Source organism: Takifugu rubripes, chromosome 17, assembly GCF_901000725.2.
Source record: "Takifugu rubripes chromosome 17, fTakRub1.2, whole genome shotgun sequence".
Taxonomy (NCBI): Eukaryota; Metazoa; Chordata; class Actinopteri; order Tetraodontiformes; family Tetraodontidae; genus Takifugu; species Takifugu rubripes.
In genome coordinates, this window is record NC_042301.1 from 12,404,845 (window position 1) to 12,414,050 (window position 9,206).

The following is a 9,206-nucleotide window of genomic DNA, read 5'->3' on the forward strand; positions in this document are numbered from 1 at the left end:
ATAAGGTTTGTGAGTTTCCACCTCCTCTTAGGATCCCTTCACTTCAGCTTCTGTTCCACAGGCAGCTGATTTACTCCTCTAGGTGCAGAAAACCTGCGGGATTTATCTTATTTTATGTAAATAACAGCGAGCCCAAGCTGCAACGCCTCCTGGAATCGCCCCTGAGAGAACTGTAATGATTTTTATTCCACTCCTTTTCATTTCAAACAGTCTCACTTTTCTGCCAAATGACTCTGAACCTTAAAACATGTTTAGCTTTGCTTTTAATATCTATAAAAGGGCCAGCAATGATTCTTCCAGGCAAGGGAGCATTAAACGGCCATGTGACGCCCATGTGAACCTCATCAAGTTATTTTTGCTCATGGCCATCAAAGCACAACCTGATCCCTTTGTTATTAAAGCGGTGGGGCTAATTTGTAGTTTGTCGACATTAGCGGTGATTCTTTCGGGGGCCAGTCAAAGTTCAGAGAAAATTCCAATCAGCGTTAATTATCTGAAGCGGCAGAAAATCAAAGCAACGCTGCTTCTGAATAAAATTAATGTCAAAGGTTAGTGAGTTTTGGGTGGCTTTAATTAGCATTTAGCTCAATTAAGGCTTGACGGCTGTCTATGAGAACGTGAAATCAGGTTGATACAAAAGCCGTTTGACAGTCTGCTAATTCGGGGGCCAGTTTATCTGTCACACGTCGGCATTAATTAATTAACCGAGTCTGAATGTTTTTAAGCACAAATCTGACTAAACCTGGCGTTTACCTTGTTCGCCGGCTCCCAGTGGGACTCTAAAATGGATCGGACACACGAACATGGCGGTGTGTGTGAGTCGGTCATATCTCAACACGGAAGCAGACGACCTGCAGACCTGCTCCCTGCTGTGGATGAGATGGTCTTTTTATCTCCTCAGAAGAGGCATAAACCCGTCTTATCCCAGAACCTGTGAGCTACATCATGCTATAAACTCCATGCTAGCCCCCGCTGGTGCTTGTTTACACTTCCAAGAGGCGTCCAGGATGATAGACCGGATCAAACTTGTTGGAGATCAGTTGTGCGACTTCCTTGGTCGTCCTCCTTCCTCCCCTCCTCAGCTGCACCCTCAGACAGATAAAAAGAAAAGCCGGGCCGCCTTTTTTATCGCCCGCCTCGCCACCCAGGTGCTGCCCGTGTTACCGATTTCCCCCCGTTTCTGCGTCGCTTCCCACGGGCTCCGGGAAGCCACTTCCCTGATAGGGACGGCCTTATCTTCAGTTGCAGGTCCCCCTGCCGCCGGCCGCCGCCGCCACCACTCCAAAACAGACTCCAACCGACTGGTGGGCGGTGCTAAACTCATTTTTAGCATCTGTGTGTGTTTGGTGGCGATCAGATGGCAGCATGTGTCACAAAAGCTTTGCAAAATAATACATCATCCACTCCACCTGCTAATTCTTATTAAGAGTCCGAAATTGGCCAGATGTTCCTAAAATGAATCTACTTTTCCCTCCCAAGCGTCTCGCTCTCTCTCTCTCTCTCGCTCTCTCTCTCTCTCTCTCTCCCTCTCTCTCTCTCTCTCTCTCGCCCTGCTGCACTTATTCCAGGACTAAAGGAGACGGAAGCGCCTGGAAGAGCCGAACTTTGAACCCCCTCACAACACGACACCAGCCTGTAAAATGTCAGGCCACAGTCGGGACTTGGAGTCACTCTTTGTGTGTGAGAGGGGGGTTGAATATTTTATCCTCTCCTCCTGACTTCACCCCACTAAACTTCTATTTACATCCATTTAAAGAGACCCACCGTTCACGGGCTCTGACCACAGCGCTTGGCCAGCCTTAATAGCCGTTTCCACCATTACACGCGGTGCCTCCCATCTGTGTAATTTCACAAAAGCGGTTACGTGTTTTGTGTTTTTTATTAACCCCGAGCTTTTGAAACGGAACGCTGCGATGCCATAGTCGACCTAAAACCAAAGACTGGGAGCGCACGCAGGTTTTGAAACTAGAAATGTAAGATGTGAAATCTTCTTTCCAGCTCATAATTACGGCACCGCATGAAAGGTGCTAGCCACCTTAAGCAAAGAGCGGCGCGCAGCATGGGCGTGAGTCGCTCACCTCGTTTCTTGTTTGACTGAGTGGAAAATTGAATTAAAGTGGCTTAACTTGGGAAAGGTCGCCGCTTTAGTGGCGCGGTGGTTTATGTGAGCTACAGACAAAAATCTGACAGCGGCGGAGGGGCGGGTTGCGTAATTATATCATCTTTGAAAATTTTATAAGAGAAACGAGGGAGCCGATATTTCAGGCAGCTGTAGGCAGGCTATCGCAGCGAGACACGGGCCGTATTGTGCCGGGCATTAATAATTCATCAACTCCCGCCGCCGCCCTTTTATTCTCCATTTTCCTGCTCCGCGGCTGAGCCGAGTTCGTGTCAATACCCGATGCTGGAACGCGCCGCCATCCATCAGCTCGCTGCTTTTCTGGGTCTGATGGGGGAAAATGAAAGACAAAAACCAAAGAAGGAAAGAGGTTGGGAATACGACTTCAAGAGAACAAAGAAATCTGAGATGTCACGACATAATTAGCGGTTGTAGCGCGTAGGAAGGAATCTTTTCCCGAAAGCTGCTACTTGCTTGTGAAACAAACCACTTTTGTTGTGAAGTTCACACTGTTAGACTTCATTTACAGCCAAATCTGTCCAGAACCAACCATAAACTTCCTTTTTCAGACGATGTCGTCATAGGTGAGCGTTGGTCAAACAAAGGCACGCGTCCCAAAAACTGACCGCTGCAGCAGAATCACCGGAACGCTTGAATCTGCGTGTTTGTGTGTGTGTGTGGGGGGGGGGGCATGTCATGGCCAACTTCTGACATCTGTGTATATGACCTTTGAACCCCTTTCTGTGTAAACTCACCGAGGCTCCGCGGAAGAAGCATCTCGATTTTTAGGCGCACTGGTGTGCGGAGGCTGCGGAAATGAATTTACGATGACCTCGGACATAAATTCTTGGCGGTCGCCCCTTCATAATTGATCCCAGCTCAACAACGTAGCACAAAATCGTTATCTCGGCCTTCTAATCACCAACGACAGGCCGCTGGTTTCGCCTGTAATGGAGAGCAGCTGTGAACACGTTTGCCTAAGCCGACATTACCGCTGACAAACGAGCAGGAGCAAGCTCTGAGGAACTGACGCGAAAATTATCGTTAGCATCCAGAAAGAAAGACTCAAAGTTCCTCCAGGTTATGGGTTCCTCCACCCCTCCTGCTTTAATGTTAATGAAGGTGTTGTGTTTTGGGGATGTGGAGGAAAGCTGGAGGAAATAAAATTTTTATAGCGTCGTCGGGAGCCACGTGTAGGTATTGTTCTCATTTAGCATTGCCAACAGCCGTTTCTCAGCGAGACGCAGACGGAGGAGACGGTTTATTTTGAGCCTCCTCTCGGGTGAAGGGTTGCTTTTATTGTGCGTATGTGCACAAGTCGGCACAATGAAGCCTCCAGCTCAGGTAGAACGCCTTCATATCCGCAGCTTCCCGCCTGAGCTGTCACCCAATCACTTCCTGTTCCTGGACCGTTAAGTCTTTCAGATGGGATATGGGACTGAATCAGACTTGATTCCAGCGTCGCCGCGGATGAAATTCAATTTATTTGTTTATGTAAAATGTAATTTCCGACCGCATATCTGCTCGGAGAGGAAAGCCGCAGTGTTCTTCCTCTCGCCATCGAGCCTTTCGTTCCATTTTTTGTGTCAATCACAAAAAAAACCTCTCTGACATTTGTATTTTTTATGCATCTCCTGTTGTATTGGAGCGAAGCTACACCCGCTATTAGACATGATGAAACTTTAAGCCAGCGAGAACATCGTGTTCCTCTCTGTCATGATTGGTGCGGATGAAAACAAAATACAAATGCCGCAAACTGACAAATGGAGGCTGTTTAAGTGCACGCTGACCCGGGTCTGCAGGGGCTGGGGAAGCAGGCGGAGCGGCGGCTTATTTATGCATTAGCGTTCCTGTTGTTGTCGTTCTGGAGTGTATTTTGATCTCAGCCGGGTTAATGCGCTCTGGGGACTGAACAGCGGCCCAGAGGTCACAGAGGTCACCGTCGGGACCCCAAGGCCTGTTATCAGAACGCCGGCGTCAACGCAGCGACCTGCTATGTTAGCATGACTGTTAGCCTAGCGCTTCCTGTTCCTTTCCTCTCTACTTTGGATGAAGTTTATTTAAATTTATGAAATCAATTATGTGTTTGTATCTGATTCTGGAGGAACTGGGAATCTGCTGCCGGAAGATTGCGTCGGAGGAACGGGCAGTGAGGATCCGGAGGTGAGCAGGAGCGGAACAAATGAAGCAGGAGATGGCCCAGAGGCAGACAAAAAGGCCCAACGGAAACACTGAAACTGGGGAAAAGAGAGTCTGGCAGTGTGAAACTGGGCAGATAATAAGCAGAAGCTTTTTCTTTTTCATTGAGCCAATGAGGAAGCGAAGGCTCACAGCACCTGGAGGTAACATCAGAAACGCTGATCTTATTTAGGGGATTCCCCTTAAATAAGATAAAACTGACCTAAAGGCAAAGTTTTGTCTTGTTTACTGCGCTGGGATCAGATTACTTTTTTCATTTCTCCCCATTAATCTCTCCTGTCACCTCTTTTATTTGACATTGTTGTTTGAGGTGGCTTGTTCAATTATCCAACCAATTACAATTCTAATTAATTTGAAAAATTAATTATAAACTAATCTCATTTAATTTCATTATATTCCCCCAGGGGCGTGTGTCTGCTTGGACTCTGTAAATTGACAGAAGATCTGAGTCTTCCGTCATTTGAGAACGGAGCAGGTTTCATTAAAATAAGTGTATTTCCTGCGCGTGTCAGAGCAACGCCTCCCAAATCCTGGCTATCAGTACTATTTAAAGCCCGGACGAATATGTCAGATCATCCCAGACTTTCTTTAAAGGGACATTCCTCCTCCATTTTGTTTAGCATATAGCATAAATTCCTCTTGATATTCTCCGCTCGTATATTATCTTGACAATTGGACTCGTTGCCTGCACGTCTGACCTCTGACATGGCAGCCTTCACCACGTTATTATAGGAGACATTAAGCGTTTTCCTGCCCGTTCAGAAGGTTAATATCGCCATTAGAAGATCATTACGCGCCGGCAGGGCCGCGGGTTTGTGTCGGGCCATGCAGGAACACACGGAAGTCATCTCAGTACAGATATTTATCATGAGAAAGGTAGAGAACTGATATTCATGGCTAAAGAACGACCGGCTCCGTTTAGCACGTCTGGGTGTTGGTTTATGTGGGTGGAAGGCCATTTTAATTAACAAGGATGCTCTTTTAAATCTTTGGGATCTTCTCAGACGTTCTCAGACGTTTATTAATCGGTAAGCTGACAGTAAAAGCTCGTAGCATGGAAGTAAAGATTCCCACACTGTTAGCTGTGTTCCATAGCCGTCCCCACGCCAGCTGATGACGTCATTGCCCCCCCACCCCACCCGGGACAGGAGACGGCTGGACCGAGATGGTGCTGATGAAATACCGAGGCTTTGATTTTGAGCTTTAACTTGGTTCATATTGTTCAGGCTGAAATGTGCTCAGAGAGTAATTAAAGGTACAATTTCACCGCAGCTTTTGAATCGTACTAACGAGGCTCTGAAGGCCTAATTAAGGCTCGGCGTTGAGCAAAGTCTAATGCATGAGGAACATCGTTCCGCCACCGCGCTCACTGCATCAGCAATGTTTTCTCTGAGTTTACGTACGTCAACACGCGTCTTGACAACAGAACAGTCAGTTCTCTGACCGACCAGAGGGGGCAGCGGTGCAACCATATCGGATTCTTCTGTTCTGACATCAACATTAGTGTTGCCTTTGGTCACCTGTACCTACTGCCAGTTACACCACAGGTGCCTGGATGTGTACTTGCCCCACCCTTTTACCCTGTACATGTCAGCTGGGCCTGTGGAGTTGGGGCAGCTAAATACCCACAATGCATTTCGCCAACAGCAAGCAATGGCGGTAAAGTACTTCAAGTACATGCTGCTGAGCATCGAGAAAACAATTTGAGACCTTCCCACTGTCTATGGATGGGAAGATAACATCTAATTTAGCATAATTAGCCATGTTATTAATTCTGCTGTAGATCGTGAAGGCATGAGGAATCTGAAAAGCATTTGTGTAGCGATAAAGAGGGTCATGTGACACATGGGGTTTGGTTTTTTGCTTCATTCTGAGCTCATTTCATTTTGGTGATGTTCTGGATTCCGGGAGTTTGACCTTTGATCTTCCAAAGATCGTAGGTGATCAAAGCTAGGTTTGTATATGAGATTTAAGGGCCTTTGATCATAAAGCATCCTACTGATGGGCGGAGGTCTGCGCTCTCTTTCTAGTAGCTGTAATGGCACTATTCATGGCTAGCTGCTACAGTTAGCTGCTGGTTATGGGTTCACACAGAACCCAGAAGTTCTCACTGATGTGAAATGAACCCAATAAGGTTCCAAGGTTCTGGGACTCCCTCCATGTGCCATATAATTAATAATGTAGTCATTCTTCAACGATCGCCGTGGAAACCAGCAGGTTCGGGCTCTGATGTGCTCTGCTGCCGGCCCCTGACCCCGCGGCTACACAACCCTGTACATCACCGCTAATGTTGACATTCCGCCGTCAGCGAGCACCTCCGCTGGCGCTGCTGTGGGCGGTTGCATCATGACAGCCTCAGCTGTTTGGAGTTATGTACAGCAGATGTAAGTCAGTAAAAAGCCTCCGCGCTGGTGCTTAATGGCTGCCTTGTCAACAAGCTTTGAGTCCATCTGACAGCTTTGTTTACGATACCTTAATATCTCATCCGACGATGCTCCAACTCCCAGTTAAACAATGCGAACATCACACGTCCAGATGAAACCCACTTTAAACAAAATGAGTCACTGAGAAGCTAATTAAGCAGATTTCTCATAACAATATTTGCAACCTTGTTTACCCTGACTGCCTGATTAAAAACAGCGGATGTTTCAGTCCCGAAACAACCATATCTGGCCTAAACAACGACGGTCTGATATAAATTCGGGATTTGGATCTTGATAGCATATTAGCATGGTTTAGCAGCTGCAGCACTGGATTGGCCCCAGTTTTTGAAGGTTATTGATGTGAAGCACTTTATTCATCATGGCTCTATTGCTGTTTATACTTTAGATAAACTTTCACAAATACTGGCGATCAAATGGCTGGATATAATTAGCTTTGTTAGTGTTCACTGGGAACGTTGGTACAGCGGCCTGGATACATCTGAAGGTTATCTCTGACCACTAGGGGCACTACACTGTTAAAGCGGTCCTCTGGGTCATATTTTTTTTCAGTAATTGGTATGACTAAGTAGTCGTTGCCTAAAAATAGGCAGCAATGTGGGCGTGGCTGTGTATAAATGCTCAGAATGCAGCAAAAGTCAGTGTTTTGTCAGGAATTGAGAAAGCTCAGACAGAAATTTCCGGCACCGGCCAACAGAAACTGGTTCAGTTTGTTATTTATCAGGCCGTGTAAAACAAGTGCCAGCAAAAAAGCTGCGGCAGATGCTTGGAGCAGCTCTGAGAGTCCTTCAGTGACCAGCAGAGGCTCAGAGCTGCTGTCCTTTGTGGGGGGGTGGCTCAGCCGTGTGAAGTTCCCCCTCAAAGACGATCCCGCCGAGGGTGGCATCTGATGGGAGCCGCCTCCGAAGCTGCTTCCATGCAAAGCATGGGTCCAAATCAACAGCTGGAGGCGGAACTTTAAACGCTGGTTGAGAACGCTGCTTGTTACTGCGCAGCTCTGCAGCTCTTTAATCTTCTCACTGTGTCTTTCATTTAGATTTTTAAAAGAAAAAAAAGCAGAAAGAATGAAATCACTGGAACTAAAAACAAATACAGCGAGCTCAGAGTGAGAGCTGCTTACACTGATTTAATCTGTCCTCGCTCCCTCTGAAAGGCTGAGTGTCCTGCAGGGGAGGGCTGTGCTGTGGTGGTGGGGGGGGGGGGGGGGGGGGGCACACGGCACTGCAGCTCATACTGAGAGGGTCTGGATGGTCTTAGAGGTAAAGCTCTGTGCAGCAGAAGGAGGTGAGATGCCTTCATCTTCCAGTCAGTTCAGCTGTCGGCTTCTGCTGTTCTGCAGTGCCTCCGTCACTGGGGGGCGGAGGGAGGGAGGAGATGGATGGGTGGAAGGATCAAGGAGAACACTAATTGTGAGGCTGAAAGGGTGACTTACATGAGAGTTTGAGCAGAAATAAAGGAAAAAATTATGAAATTCAACGTCTCCATCAAATGTTCCCCGATACCAATTATGGAGCCTTTCGGCAACCATGGAAACACCTTTCTTGGAACCCTCATGGAAGATGGAGGCTAAGATTTCCGTCTCTATAATCTCTACCTGCAGGTTCCTGTGCTATTTCTAACGAGGGGCTCCCTGCCCCCCATTTAAGATGTATTGCTCAGCGGTTGAGCTGTTTAATCGCCGTGGTTGCCGGCGTAGAAAGGTTAGTTGTCCTTGTGTTGGGTGCTGTGTGATGGACAACCGGTGCTGTCCAGCCTGAAGTAGGTGACCAATGGGGACGTCACCTGCTTAACGGTGGCGATGTTTGTGCACCTGCAGGAAGGTCAGACCTTCCAGACGCGCAACCTGCTGCTTTCCTGCTAAAGTCCAGCGCTGCTGTTGGGGTCCTCACCGCTGATGAACTCGCCAGCTCTCTGCAGTGTCTCTGTCCTTGCAGGACCTTCCAAAGGTGTTCCTCCATTTTCCCACAGGTTGTTTGTCACCTCTGAAGCCGTCCCCTCTCGGGATTCCTCACACGGTTGCCGTTATCAACAATTTTAGCAGTGATTTCGCTCAGAGAAGAGGGAGATAAGGCTCCAGTATTTCTCCTGTTCGTTAATCAGGCCCAGGCAGCCTCTCCTCCTCCCCCACCTTCACAGCTGCCTCGGCGACACCTCTGGATGTTCGACTTCACCAACAGGCAACATTTGCATACAGGACAGGGCGGCTCTGAGAAGCATCCTAAATTTATTTTACTAATAGTGGCCTTACGAAGCTTTTGGCTAAAAAAAAACAGCGAATATAAAGACTTGTGTCTCTCAAGGATGGAGAACCGAGACGTAGGACAACAGCAACGGAGGACGCCTGCAGTCTGTGGAGACCGTCGAGGCTTCAGAAGTTTCTCCACCACAGGAGCTAATAGTGACGCACATTTAGCGTCAGGCTAGTAGCTGGCGTGCTAATCTTCAAT

General features: G+C 47.7%; 1 long non-coding RNA gene across 1 annotated transcript; it reads left to right on the top strand.

Moving 5' to 3' along the window:
• Nucleotides 1–455: 455 nt before the first annotated feature.
• LOC115253309 (uncharacterized) lies at nucleotides 456–4,808 on the top strand. The gene is made up of 3 exons (XR_003891622.1): nucleotides 456–548; nucleotides 4,224–4,461; nucleotides 4,723–4,808. It is a non-coding gene; the product is annotated as an uncharacterized lncRNA (long non-coding RNA).
• Nucleotides 4,809–9,206: the final 4,398 nt, after the last annotated feature.